General features: G+C 43.5%; 1 protein-coding gene across 1 annotated transcript in view; it reads left to right on the top strand.

The window, feature by feature from the left end:
- LOC137425036 (protein Wnt-2b-like) overlaps positions 1-14141 on the top strand; it is a 159063-nt gene that overhangs the window by 76527 nt on the left and 68395 nt on the right. The gene's annotated exons all lie outside the window — the stretch shown is intronic.

The following is a 14141-nucleotide window of genomic DNA, read 5'->3' as shown; positions in this document are numbered from 1 at the left end:
GGCGACTGGCTTTGGAGGCCAGATTTGAAATGTGGTTTTCCCAGGAAAGATCATGGCAGATAGTGAGACCCAAAAGCTTGAGTGACAGAACTTCTTGGAGAGGATTATTCAGAAAGTGGATGGGAGGGTTGTCCAGTCGGTCTTTTCGGAGAGACATCGTAAGAGTGTGAGATTTGTCAGGATTGAAAGACATGTTCCACTTGTTTGCCCAGTCTGTGATTTTGTCCAGGTCTGCAGAGAGTGAGGAGGCAGCAGACTGCCGATCTGAGGGATGAAGAATGGAGCGACAGAGAGTAGAGTCATCAGCAAAGAGATACAGAGGATTTTCAAGAGACTCAGAGAGATCATTGATGAAGACCAGAAAAAGGACAGGGCCTAGAACACTGCCTTGTGGAACTCCAGCCTGAACAGGAAGAGGAGATGAGAGAAACCCATTCAGGGCCACACGTTGACTACGACTAGAGAGGAAGTCCGCCAGCCATGCGTGGAGATTTCCATGGATACCAAAAGAGGAGAGTTTGGTGAGCAGAGCGGGGTGCCAGACCGTATCGAAGGCACGTGATATGTCAAGGGAGACTGCTCTAATTTCCTGTTTGGCATTGAGGACCTCCATCCATTGTTGAGAAAGCAGAAGCAGCATGTCCAGAGTAGAGTGTCCAGGTCTGAAACCAAATTGATGATCAGAGATCAAGCCATTGAAGAAGAGGAAAGATTTCATATCTGAAGCAATGATGGATTCCATGACTTTGCTGATAATTGGGAGAAGGCTGATTGGTCTGTAGTTGCTGGGATCTGTTTTTGCACCTTTTTTGTGCAAAGCGGTGATGTTGGCAGATTTCCAAGCAGATGGAAGATGACCTTGAGCAAAAGAGAGGGTGAAGAGAACAGAGAGAGGGAGTGAAAGAGCGGAAGAACAGGATTTTAGGACCCGTGGGCTGATGCCGTCAGGTCCAGTTGCAGAATCCGAGTCGAGGGTTGACAGAAACTTTTCCACCTTGTCAGGAGGAAAGGACACAGAGTCCAGGAGCAGCTGGGTACGACTGGGTACGGTGGGTACAGAGAGGGATGGGTTTGGGACACAAGATTTAGAGGCAAACACAGAGTTGAGGCATTCAGCTTTTTCGCGTGCGGAGTCAGCCGTGTGGCCATTTGAGGTGAGGGAGGGGATGGAGGGGGAACAAACACCAGAAACAGATTTGACCAGACGCCACCAGGATTTGGAAGAGGGAGACAGATAAGAGAGTTCGGTCCTGAGAACGGAGAGATATTGTTTCCTGGCTCTCCTGAGCGTGGACACACACTTGTTTCGGGCTTTGTGAAAGGAAATGAGATTTCCTTCCGTTGGATTTGCTTTCCAGGAGACGAAAGCAAGTTGTTTCTGGGCAATAGCCTCACCACAAGATTCCGTGTACCATGGACGGGAGGAAGGGTATGACAACAGAAGACGAGATGGGATAAATCTGTGCATGAGAGAGAGCAGTTTGCTTTGGAAGAATTCCCAGGAAGAATTTATGTCAGAGGCAGTAGAGATGGGAGACCAGTCCAGATGATTGATGGCTGCTTGAAGACCGTGCCAGTTGGCCTGAGTGAAATGCCAGACTCGTCGACGCTGAGGAGGCTCTCTGAGAATGGTCAGAGAGATGTCCACTTTAACAAGCACATGATCAGAAGAGCCGATTGGAGCAGAAGAAGAGCAGCAGACATTTTCAGGGAAGTTAGTCATAACCAAGTCCAGAAGAGAAGATGCTCCGTTGACTGAAATCCGGGTCGGGAAATTGACAGTTTGTGTCAGTCCCAGTGAGTCACAGAAGTCCTTTGCTGAAGAGCCATGGCTGGTGAGAGAGGTACCCACACCCAGCCAACTGGCATGGTGACAGTTGAAATCACCACATATGAGGAAGAGAGAGTTGGGATGGGTAGATAGAAGTTGGTCCATATTCTCAGACAGCGAGATGTAGATGGAGTCATCACTGTTTGGTGGACGGTACAACACACATATGAACAAAAGGTGGGAGCGAAGGGGAAGCCGTAGCCAAAGGTATTCCTGGGGGTGAGGTGGAGAAAGGGCAGTGCAGGGCGAGTGAGGAAGAGAGTTTTTTATAAAGATAGCAACCCCACCTCCAGGACGAGGCTCAGGTCTATCATACCGGAGTAGGGAGTAACCTGGGAGAGATACCAAGGAATCAGAGACATCGTGAAGGAGGAAAGTTTCTGTTAAGCAGATCACGTCTGGTTTGTCAGAAGCAACCTGTATGGAGAGATCAGACATGTTTGAGCGAAGGCCCCGGATGTTTGAGGTCCATACTGTTAAGGAAGAGGAAGGGGGAGCATCGGATACAGAACAGGGGGGGGGGGGAGCGGTAGGGTAAGATGTGGAAGAGGAGGAAGAGGTAGGGAGAGCTGTTGAAGGTGTGTCAGAGATTACAGAATAGCTCGGAGAAAGGGAAGGATGGGGCAGACAAAAGGTTTGATGGTGATTGGGAGAGGTGCAGTGAGGTGTTATTTGACGAGGGGGAAGAGCGAGGCAGAAGGTTGAGGGAGATGAAGGTGAAAGTTGGAAGGGGGAAGAAGCGGGGAGGACGCTTTGAGGGGGAGGGGTGAGAGGGGAGTCTAGGAGGGGAGGAGTGAGGGAGAGTCTCGGAGGGGAGGGGTGTGGGGGGAGATTTGAAAGGAATGGGTGATTGGGAAGATTTGGAGGGGAGGGGCAAGGGGGAAGATTTGAAAGAGATGGGTGATGGGGATGATTTGGAGGGGATGGGCAAGGGGGTAGATTTAGAGGGGAGGGGTGATGGGAAATGGGATTTTGGGGTGATGGGATTTTGAAAAATGTACGATTAATGGGAAACGAAGATTTATTGCAAAATGAGTTTCTTGAGACATTCGAGTCAAAAATACGTTTGAGGACGCTGGAGGGAGGATGGAGTGCTGGAGAGTTTAGGGAATGAATGAAAGATGCACTATAAGAGATGGAATTTTTTTTTGGAATGAATGGATTTGGTGAGCAAGTCGAAAGCATCCTTTTATAGAAGAAGAAGAAAAAGGTGTTATAGAATATGACAGAATACAGGTCTTCAGGGTTCAGATGAGACATTTTTTAACAACGTGATCACAAACAGCGTGGTCGAAGAATGAACGAACGAACAACTAAGAACGAATAAACGAATAAAAACGGAAGGAAATGTTTTTGGGTTTTTTTTTTTTTTTTTTTGGAGATTTTAAAACAAGGACGTATGGGATGAAAAGACCGTGAAAACAGAGACCGGAAAAAAAATTTCAGCGTGATCGGAGAACCGCTGAGACAAAAACAAAGCCTAAAGCCAAGGTTGGACACAGTAGCCTAGTACTACACTTAGGCCTCAGAATACACGATGAGAAATACCGACGATTCTGTACACAGGTACAAAAAACCAACGCCAAGAATACTATTAAAGACACCCCAATAGGTACATACAAGACCAGTTTCGACAAAAACACAATTGTGAAAAGTTACTTAACTTCGAAAGCGAGCGTGCATGGACAGCTTTGAAGAGACGAGACCTCCAATCTTGCGCATGCGCAGATCAAAACTCCAAGCGACATCCGTCGCCTTTGTCTTTTCCCCATTGAATATCTGTGGCACGATTTGGCCCACGTTTAAGGAATCGGGTCTAGTCATTGTTAACGGTTCGGGCCACGGCGCCATCCGCTCGGCAAATTAACATCTTATCCGCGGTCCGTAACACCCGCATTTTAGTTAAGCATAAATATTGGAATAAATGTCTCTCTGAAAAGACCATCTGGAAAACCCTCCCATCTACTTTCTCAACAATCCTCTCAAAGAAGTTCTGTCACTGAAGCTTTTGGGTCACTATCTGCCATGATCTTTCCTGGGGAAACCACATTTCCAAGCTGTCCTCCAAAGTCAGTCGCCGACTGGTCATCCCCCGTGGTGTGGAGAGTTTGAAACCGTTGTTGAAACCAAAGCTTTCAGAATCATTGGAATCTCCCGCGATGAAGCTGATTTTGAGGGCCTTTCACTCACTCACCGCAGTCTGGTTGGTGGTCTTTCCGTCTTCTACCGACTCCTTTCCGGCCTAGGTCCCCCTGCTCTCTGTGCTCTTTTCCCCAAATATTCCTTCAGGACGCACAAGATCTGCCAGCAACCCTCTTCTGGTGAAACTGCCAAAATCAAGACTTTCTGCTCACCTTCACTCCTTCATTCCTCTTTTTTCCTCTATCTGGAACAAACTCCCACACTCTCTTCAATCCCACTCCTCCCTCCAGGTCTTCAAAACAGCTGTTCACCACCATATCTTATCATCCAAAACCTTGGTCTTTTCTACCCCCTTTAATACACCCCAAATGCACCTTTTTCAAATTCCAGTTTTTCTTTCCTGAAATTCATATTGGTGTCCATTTGTTTTATACTTTACCGCCCCCCTTGCCCCCCCCCCCAACTCCCAGACCTCTACCTAACACAGATCTACCACTGTCCCTGTTCTCTACTGTTTGTGTGATTCCCTCTCTCTCTCCCTCTTGTCTCCCGCTCCCTTTATTATATGTTTTATGTGTTTTCTGATTATGTCTGAGTTTCATGTGTTGTTCTTACACGAGCCTCGATTTTGTATACAAAAAAAAAATGACTGACAAGTGTTTCTTGTTGCATTGATTGTTCACACCTAAAAGAGCTGTGAATGCCTACTCTTGATTTTAGCCGTTGCTTTTGCTTCGGGAGTCTGCCTTTGGATGGAATCATTATGCATAAAGCAACATGAAGACCAGATAACTGTTTATGAAAGAAAAGCAGGCAATTTGGAAGCTGAAAAAGAACAGAATCATTCAATTAGAGCCATAGCACAATAAATGGAAATAGCAAATCCAACAATTTAGAATATCATGACAAAAAAAGAAACCACTAGTATTCTTAGCAATAGACAAAGGCCAGGTGGGCCAAGGAAAACAACTGCAGTTGATGACAGAAAAATAGGGGGAATAGCACTGGGCCTCGTACTAAGTAGCATAAAGCAGTATACTACACTGACTAAAGGTATTTTAAACAGTTTGGTGTTTTAAACCAATTTCAATGGTTGCTAGAAGACAGGGCAGCATGTGGAATCATACTGACATAATCATAAGACTTTAAACAAACAAACAAAAAAATACCTATTTTGGGGGTACCTCCCCTCCCCTCCTCCTCCTATACCTCCTTAGACCCCAATTTTTCTAATGCCTTGAACAAAAGTTGATGCATCACCGGTGATGAAGGTTGTGGTCAAGTTTCATTGAAATTGTTTGTGTAGTTTCAGAGAAAAGAGCAAATACCTACTTTGGGGGGCAACACGCCCTCCTCCCACTCACCTCCCCCCCCCCCTCGTCGACCCCTTCAGGGCCCGATTTTTTTAATGCCATGAACAAACTTTGGTGCAACACTGGTGATTAAGGTTGTGGTCAGGTTTCATCAGAATTGCGTGCGGAGTTTCTGAGAAGAAAGCAAATACCTTTGGCTGAGCAACCAAAACCGACATGATGCTGGGAACTCTAAGTGTACAAGACCGCGACCAATCTCTATCTCAAACAGATTACATTAGAGCCACCAGATGAAACCGTCGGGGCAAACAAGATGAGGCAGCGACCAAGTCAGATTTATGCATGTATTATAAAGAAACAACCAAGAAAAACAGGATTTGTACATGGCAATGATTGAGCTTACCCCTACCAGATATCGTCAACTTAACGAGATATTATATGGGCCCGCATTCACTCAACAGACAGAGAGACAATTCATTTATATTCATGGTTTATTTCAAGCATTCAACCCTTGAATCAAATTTACTTAGGGATAAGAACAAGATGTATCTGCCAATAAAGTATATAGTAGTTAAAAAGTAAACTGCGTACATTTTTTTTTTAAGTAGCGCCACCTCCAGGTGGGATTACAAGTCTCGCCCTTTACAATACAGTATTCCTGTTCCCATGCAGAGGTGTTTTGAATTTTAAGCAGTAGGCATGTTTTTGCTTCATGCACGTAACCCTGGTTACCCTCGCCAGAGGAGAGGGTATTGCATTGGAGTCCGTTTGTTACTCGGCAATTATTTTTCTTTTTTTTTGCAATTATGTTCATCACTCCAGTTTGTGTGTTTGTTTGTGTGAGTGTGTGTGTGTTTGTGTGTTTGTCCGTCCGCTCACTTATACTTGCCTACAGGGCACAATTTTAAACCGATCTTCACGAAACTTCACCAAATGGTAGTTTGTGGTCCGACAAAATCCGATATATTTTGGGGTCAAAAGGTCAACATAGGCCAAAGGTCAATCACATTTTTTCAAATTTATAAATCCTCAATTTTCATCCGATTAACTTGAAATTTGAATAGGATATACATACAGGCGAACTGAATTCAACCACCAACTATTTTTGAGATCAGCATAAGCCAAAAGGTCAACATAGGCTTAAGGTCAACAACCATTTCAAATTTCTAAAATCCTAAATTTTCATCCGATTGACTTGAAATTTGAATAGGATTTACATATTGGCTAACTGAATTCAACCACCAACTATTTTTGAGATCAGCTTAGGCCAAAAAGTCAACATAGGCCAAAGGTCAACAACAATTTCACATTTCTAAAATCCTCAATTTTCATCCGATTGACTTGGAATTTGAATGTGATTTTCATATTGGCCTACTAAATTCAACCACCAACTATTTTTGAAATCAACATAGGCCAAAAGGTCAACATAGGCCAAAGGTCAACAACAATTTCAAATTTCTAAAATCCTTAATTTTCATCCGATTCACTTGAAATTTCAATGGGAATTACATATCAGCTAACTCAATTCAAACACCAACTATTTTTGTGATCAGCATAGGCCAAAGGGTCAACCACTTTTTCACATTTCTAAAATCCTCAATTTTCATTAGATTTACTTGAAATTTGAATAGGATTTACATATCGGCTAACTTAATTCAACCACTAACTATTTTTTAGATCAGCTTAGGCCAAAAGGTCAACATAGGCCAAAGGTCAATCACTTTTTTTGAAGTTCTAAAATCCTCAATCTTCATCCGATTGACTTGAAATTTGAAAAGGATTTACATATCGGCTAACTGAATTCAACCACCAACAATTTTTGAGATCAGCATAGGCCAAAAGGTCAACATAGGCCAAAGGTCAACAACAATTTCACATTTCTAAAATCCTCAATTTTCATCCGATTGACTTGTAATTTGAATGTGATTTTCATATCGGCCTACTGAATTCAACCACCAACTATTTTTGAGTTCAACATAGGCCAAAAGGTCAACATAGGCCAAAGGTCAACAACAATTTCAAATTTCTAAAATCCTTAATTTTCATCCGATTCACTTGATTCACTTGACTGGGAATTACATATCAGGTCACTGAATTCAACCACCAATTATTTGTGAGGTCAAAAGGATGCTCTACTGAGTGCCATTCTGCTTTGTTCTCTTTTGCCAAGTGTCGCTCTTTGAGTGATTTTTCATCTGTCTGTCTGTTTGTCTGTCTGTTTGTCCGCACAGAATAAATATGATTTTCTCTGCAACCGTTGGTCCGATCGACAGGAAATTTTCAACATAGGTTCAACTCCACCTGTAGAATTTTTGATGATAATTATGACGTCATATGTCACGTGGTTCGGCCGCCATCTTGGAAAATCCGAAAAACGTTGCACCTCGATATCTCCAAAAGCACTGCATAGAAAAAATTGAGACATGGCTCATTATAAAGAACTCTCCATGTGGAATAAAATATGTTAATGATGATGTCATAGGTGCCTCCATTATGACGTCATAATTCGACAAGTACAACACTTCATCCCATCAAGATGAAATTTCTTGAGTGTCATGTAGGCATAAATTGGTGGAGGAAAAAAATAATTATGACGTAATCGGTCACGTGGTTTGGCCGCCATATTTGTTTCAACCCAAAAGCCTTAAAAACCACTGAAAATACATCCTGGTGAGGGTTTGCAATCTCTGCTTGCTCTTTCTTGTTTTACTTTTTTTTGTTTTCAGGAGCGACTGAGGCAGCTGCCAGTTGCCTATACACCACCCAAATAAAAGTATGTTTTGAAGAACGCGTTGCATCCCAAGAACAAAATCGCCCGTTGGGCACGTACTCTGATTGTACCTATTAATTAGGCAACCACTGTCTGAACTCATGTTTTTTTTACCATTTGTTTCGGAAATTTCTGGAGAATTTCCATTCTGCGTGGCTTCTGAGTTTTTACCCTGCAGACATGCTGGACCTGATCCTAATACTGATAAGATACATCCAAGATTATTCTTATGGCTCTTTTCTGAATCCTCACCACTATTTTATCTGAGATTCGGTCAAGCTAGCTGGTGCGTCGGTTTCTTGGGAACCCGCTGCGTCCCCCTCAGAGGTTGCATGTGTTTGGATGCCCGCGGCTCCTGGAGAGTGGTCGAGGCCCCCCTGCGACTGTGGTGAACAGTGCCCTCATGTGCTCTAGGCATTAATGCTGGTACACCCAGATGTTGATCCCAGACACAGCGAGAGAGGATAGGCGTTGATGCCGACGATCGACCCGAGCGAGCAATTCCATGCACTTTTATTTCCGGCCTCAGCTCATAAGTCCTCCTCCAGGCCATTCTTGACGACGCTCTCAGGCCAGGAAGAGTTCTTGTGCGAACGGGGAGCCAAATAAGGAGGCCAAGAGACCAAGAGCTGAGGCCAAGAAACTAGAACGGCACTCTTCGACATCGCGATGTCGACCTATATGCCGTCGTCCCCATTATCACGTCATTATACACATGTGAACCAGGTTTGATATAAATCCCTTCAGTTGTTCTCAAGTTCCACATTTTTACGTGACATGACCTCTGACCCTTGACCCAAAATCGAATCTGTTTATCTTTGCATCATAATACATACTTATACAGGCAGTCCCCGGGTTACGAACGAGTTCCGTTTTTAAGTCTGTCTGTAAGTCGAATTTGTATATAAGTCGGAACAGTTACGTACGGTTCACTTCTAGTGTCAATTAGTCAAATGTTTGTCTTAGTATATCGTATATATTTTACCTAAAACATCTATAGGTATAAAAAAAACATGAAAGAAACATTTCTTAAACTGTTTAGATAGAAAAGAAAAGATAATGATTAAAGGTTAACACATACTCTCGTTCCAATTGATGTCTTGCAAACCTTGAAACGATCATACCTTGATATATCTCTCCGAGGTGATGGGCCTGGTGTTGGAGAGGATGGACCTGGTGCTGGAGAGGATGGACCTGGTGCTGGTCAATTTTCTTAAAGTAAACATCAAGGGTGGCTTGAACAGAGCTTTTCTCATATTTCTCTTGTCTTACTTAGGCAGTTAAGACTGAAAAATAGGGCGTATCGTTCATTTTTTCAGGAAAGCACCAAATTTGGCACAGTTGTAGTATGGACCTATACAATTGTTTTCCTGAGGGGCGCCCAAAAATTCAGAACCCCTGGTGGCCGCCATATTGAATTTCAACATGACCGCCCTCTGTGACCTATTTCCCTCAATAACTTCTATACTATGAGCGATAACACCACAGTTCCAGTGTCTTACCCCATGTTTTCATGGTCTCTGAATCCAATGGGATCAATTGCATAAAGATTGGCATCCATCATCTTTAATTTCAAGATGGCCGCCATGGTGTTTCCATTTTCCTTGAATCTCTCATAGTATTTTAGGTAAAATTTCAATTCCAAGTGATACACATTGTTTTTTTGGTCTCTGATAACAATGGAATGGTATTAATTAATCAAACTTACACACAGTTGCAGTTTTAACTTAAAATATTGTGGGCACTTGAAAGGTGGAGGCTCTCGCACAGACGCGTAGTATGACAAGCACTGTCCATCGCAGTCACACAGTGATGTGCAGGGCAGATTTGCCCTGGAGCATTTACAGTTGCCTTTACAGGCCGACTTACAATGGCAGCTTGTAAGCTCTGAACCTGCCTCCTGTATCAGTGGTATTGTGGTCCAAATTGGTGTCCAAGAAGTCCCTGTTTTCATCCAGCCCCAATCAGCTGGTGATGGAAGTTCTGGGTAGGGCACAAGTGCCTGACTCCATACGTGTCCAGCCTGAAAACATGCACGTTTTAGGTGTTGTTCGAAGGCGTCTGCTGTTGGGGGAATGTGATCAATTGTTCTTGCCTTCTTCATGAACAAGTGTCGGCGCATGTCATTCACTGTCTTTATCTCGGTAGTCCGGTCATAGAGGATGGCAACATATCTTTATATGCTCTGTAGTTCCATAGTAATAGCGTCCACAGATGGCCTATAAGCGAGAGCATGAAAGGTCTACGTGATGCTGGGGTAGTGGGGTATGCCTCCCAAGCCTTACAGGTTGTCTTTTTCCCAATTTGGGCAAAAAATGACACTGTGTCGCAGCCAGTGAAGGCATGAAATAATGGCAAAGACTCGGACTTCCTGCGGCCAAGGCCGGTGGCAATTTTATGGATGGCAAGGTAGCGGTAGCTTTTACCAGTGCCAATGGCAATCCAGAGTTCCTCCACACCGTGTGACTGGTAGGTAAAGTCGTGTGCTATTGCCAAGACCACAATATCAGAATCTACAGTTCGAATCAATACCCGTTTTCTCCATTTTTTCATGGCATCCAGGACATTTTTTGGGATTTTTTGAATTTTCTGAATTTTTGGGCGCCCCTCAGGAAAACAATTGTATAGTAGTCAGGGCCCTTAGGGATATTTTGGGGCCGTTTGGTTCAAATTCTTCCAAAAGCATCAAATTTGGCCCAGATGTTGCCCATGCCATACTCTTTTGATTTTTGACGGGCGCCAAGACGGCCCCCCCCCCCCCGGGGGCCCCATATTGGCGAAATACTAAATGGCCGCCACCCGGATTAAAGGAAAATCAGTTAAATAACCAAAAGGGTTGGAATCATGTATGATACCACTTTTCAGGGGTTTTCGAGGTCGAGGAATCCAATTATGATGTTATTTTGATGATTCGAGGTCAAGGTCAACCCTTAAGGTCATCTTAAAGGTCATTTTTGAGTCAAACATGTCGGTTTTTGAGTTTTTTGTCAAGATTTACGCGAGGTTCACCATTTTATGTTTCTGGGTTGGGTAATCGAACTCTGACCTTATTTTTGACAATTAGAGGAAATATTTACATGTCTATTTCCTAATTTTCAGGCATATGCAGTTCATCAGTCTAATTACAAAGGTACGGATTTTGATGTTTTATGAACTGTATGCCATATTCTTGTGTTTAATTTTTATGCGATCATGATCCGGGTTCATGTATACATGATTGTATACATGTCATAAATATGACGTCATAGGTCGTGTGACCTGGCGGCCATATTGGATTTTATGAAAACCTTAAAAATGGATCCCTGCCTTCATTTTTCGATCGATTCATTTTGAACTTTGACCACTTATAGTACGCCATGTGATTGGATGCATATCCTAATTATGACGTCATAGGTCAGGTGACATGGCGGGATGGACCGGTATGGTCGGCGGATCATACTGCCCTTGGCGCCTGTCAAAAATCGAAAGAGTATGGCATGGGCAACATCTGCGCCAAATTTGATGCTTTTGGAAGAATTTGAACCAAAATATCCCTAAGGGCCCTGCCTATAGGTCCATACTACATCTGTGCCAAATTTAGTGCTTTCCTGAAAAAATGAACGATGCTTCCTCTTAACTGCCTATCTACCGCTCCCCTTATTATATATACACAAAGAATTAAGTTAAGCACCCCCCCCGTTTTTTTACAACCTCGCACATTACAAGTTTGTTGTCGTCAAAACAGTGTAATATACCCATGATATTGCTATATTTTCTGGAGAAGTGATATTATGGTCACATAAAAACATAACAATCATGCCGTTTTCAATATTTTATTCTGAATAATTTAAGGTGAAATTTTTTGGGAATTTTAGGCATATTTTCACCTCAATTTAAGTATGGAGCTATAGGTCCATCACGGACAGTGTGGATGACGTTTATGTTTTCTAACGTACAGTCATTGTTCTGAGAAGACCTCTAGCGATCTTTGCGTCAATAACGTGTGTAGGACCCACGTGATCGGATCACTGACTCAACCCTACGTCTCATAGACCCTGTAAGCCGTCGTATGCGTTGCTGTGGCAGGTTGTTCCATTCCCGATGTAATGCACGTTCCAATTCATCCAGATTGGCTATTGGAGGGACCATCTTCGCAATTTGTCGTCCCAACATGTCCCAAACGTGCTCGAGGGGGTTCAGGTCAGGACTGTACGCAGGCCAGGGGATGGTTGTCACAGCACCTTGCTCCAGCAAGGCTCGGACGCGTCTCGCACGGTGAGGCCTGGCGTTGTCATCCATGAAGATGGGTCTGCTGGCGAGGGTGTGGTCATCGAAGTGCGGGATTACGGTGGTATTCAGGATTTCCTCGGCATATCGCTCTCCGTTGAGGTTACCTCGCACAGTTATCAGGTCCAATTTACAGTCATGGGAGAAGCATCCCCAGACCATAATCGAGCCACCACCAAAGGGTACCGTTGGTTGAATGTTTTTAGGTGCATACGCGGTGTTTTTGTGGCGCCACACCCGAACACGCCCATCTGTCACGTACAGCAAGAACCGGCTTTCATCCGACCAATGAACTCGCCTCCAAGACCGGATGTTCCATCCACGTCGCGCTAGGCACCATGCCAAACGCTCCCTCTGATGTCGTTCGAGTAGCCTTGGACGCTTGATCACTCGTCTTGACCTTAAACCGGCCGATTTCAGGCGGTTCCTCACGGTACGGTGACATAGCCTTCTGTTGGGCAGCCAGTTGTCCTTCAGGAAATGGCTCGAGGCGAAGGGATATCGTCGCACCAGTCTCAAATGCGCTCTATCTTGGCGGACTGTTGTCACGCGAGGTCTTCCAGACCTTGGGCGGTCCTTCACCGCATCCGTTTCCTGGTGTTTCTGCACCAACCGACTGATCACCGAATGGTGGTAACCAAACGTTCGAGCTACAGCTTTTCTGGACATTCCGGACTCGATCATGCCTATTATCCGCCATCTTTCTCCGTCCGACAACCGTCTACGAGCCACCATTACGAGAAAATGACCATGTAACCCCCACACGAGCTCAGGCGTGACTTGCAATAACCCGTGATGATAGTGCATTTACAGAAAATCACGACCACGTGGATGATAACACGTGCTGCACGAGCGATGGGCGTCACAGATGCGTGCACTCATCTGCATTTCATCAATGGATAATTGCTAATGTCATACCAATCATTATTTGATCTCACATACCTTAGAATATATGCCAATGTATACATATACACAAAGAATATATATTAGGGGGTGCTTAACTTAATTCTTTGTGTAGGGGTGCTTAACTTAATTCTTTGTGTATACTTTGTGTGTCTGTTTGATTTTTTTTCTGTGTGATAAATGTTAGCTCTTTCACGAGCCTCGATTCTGTATCCCCAAAAAAAAAAAAAACTCTTTTTTAAATAATAGGCTTTACGGAGGTCGGTATGTAAGTACGGCGTTCGTAAGTCGGGCGTTCGTAACCCGGGGACTGCCTGTACCTAGTTTGGTGAAAATACCATCACGGGTTCACAAGTTAGCTCTGACCTTTGACCTATTGACCCCATAATCGAATCAGTTCATCTTTGCTTCATTATACATACTTGCAGCAACTTTGACTTTGATCCCTTCAGCTGTTCTGAAGTTATCGCAGAAACAAAAGGTTATGATGGACAGACGGACGGACAACACACAAACATATGGCATAAATAACATATATATATGTACTTGTAAATAACATAAATAACATACAGGGTGAGCCAGAAATAATAATAATAATAACTTGTATACTTAGCGTTATACAGTACTAAGGATTATTTAACTCCAAAGAATAGTTTTGTACACTGTATGTGTACGGTGTGTGTATATATGTATGTATGTATATATATATATATATATATATATATATATATATATATATATATATATATATATATATACACACACCGTATATATAAAATCGACCAAAATATGGCCCTTCCGACCCGATAAATGCATAAACGCCATGAGCGTATGCGTTAAATTCCCAAACTGACAAAAAATCTTGGATTAGTGTTTTGTAGACAAGTTGTTGCATCACAAAGTGTATCATCCCTGG

The sequence above is a fragment of the Myxine glutinosa genome, chromosome 4, assembly GCF_964187855.1.
Source record: "Myxine glutinosa chromosome 4, kmMyxGlut1.1, whole genome shotgun sequence".
Taxonomy (NCBI): domain Eukaryota; kingdom Metazoa; phylum Chordata; class Myxini; order Myxiniformes; family Myxinidae; genus Myxine; species Myxine glutinosa.
Note: the sequence above shows the minus strand (reverse complement) of the source record. Positions and strands in the feature narration are given on the sequence as shown.